This window comes from Octopus bimaculoides, chromosome 6, assembly GCF_001194135.2.
Source record: "Octopus bimaculoides isolate UCB-OBI-ISO-001 chromosome 6, ASM119413v2, whole genome shotgun sequence".
Classification (NCBI taxonomy): Eukaryota; Metazoa; Mollusca; class Cephalopoda; order Octopoda; family Octopodidae; genus Octopus; species Octopus bimaculoides.
Genome location: NC_068986.1, coordinates 99,255,454 through 99,256,602, shown reverse-complemented (window position 1 = coordinate 99,256,602; position 1,149 = coordinate 99,255,454). Strand labels below are relative to the sequence as shown.

Below are 1,149 nucleotides of genomic sequence, written 5' to 3'. Positions count from 1 at the left end.
CCCCACCATCGCTTGACAACCGATGCTGGTGTGTTTACGTCCCCGTAACCTAGCGGTTCGGCAAAAAGAGATCGATAGAATAAGTACTAGGTTTACAAAGAAAAAGTCCTGGGGTCGATTTTCTCGACTAAAGGCGGTGCTCCAGCATGGCCGCAGTCAAATTGCTGAAACAAGTAAAAGAGTAAAAGAGTATATATAAGGATTAATAGAAAGACAACGAATTTCAGGAGTCAGAGTTCATTTGGTCAATATATTTCCCAGCATCAGAATACTTCATAAAAATATACGTAAATATAAAAAGGTAGATACAATATAAAATATAAAACATAAATATACTCTCATGACATTGTATGGAATTATATTCCGTATTTGGAATCAATGCGAAAGTTATTATCCATGCACGGTCACAATTGCATTAACCGAAATAATCAAATGGACGAAAGGGTAGTTCAAAATGATTTTAAAAGGACTCCATAGGTAAATCTACTGAAAGTTCAGATTCTTACGGCCGTTTCAAGAACATGTTGTATGAAATGGGTGAGCTATTTCTCACTATCTCAGTTACCCACATTTCTTTCTTCAATTTTTTTTTTAAATTTCATGCGCCTGAACAGCATGTACTTCGCTCTAAGCTTCATTTTAAAATTCTCTTGAGCCATCTCTGAAGAAAGAAATGTGGATAACTGAGATGGGTGGAAATGGTTCACCCATTTATTACCACATGTTCTTGAAACGGCCGTAAGAATATGAACTTTCACTGGATTTACCTATCGATTCCTCTTAAAATCATTGCGAACTATTCTTTCATCCATTTGATAATTTCGATTAATGTAATTTTGACTGCGCGTGTATAACTTTCTCATAGATTCTAAACACGGATGTACAAGTTCATACTATATCATTCGAGTATAGTTAAGTATTGTATTTTATATTGTATTTACATATTTATATTTACGTATATTTTTATGAAGTATTCCGATGACGGGAAATATACTGACGAGATGAACTCTGATTCCTGAAAGTTGTTCTCTTTCTATTAATCTTTATATTTCATGTCATTCTATTAATTAGAGCGCTAATGAGTTGTTCTGTACAGGGAGTTAATTTCCTTTCTATCTGATTATACATATATATATATATGTATATATA

The 1,149-nt window shown here is 33.4% G+C and overlaps 1 protein-coding gene across 1 annotated transcript in view; it reads right to left on the bottom strand.

Annotated features, from left to right (window-relative positions):
• The window catches only part of LOC106878914 (glutamate receptor 1), a 41,978-nt gene that overhangs the window by 6,401 nt on the left and 34,428 nt on the right, over positions 1 to 1,149 (bottom strand). The window lies entirely within an intron of this gene.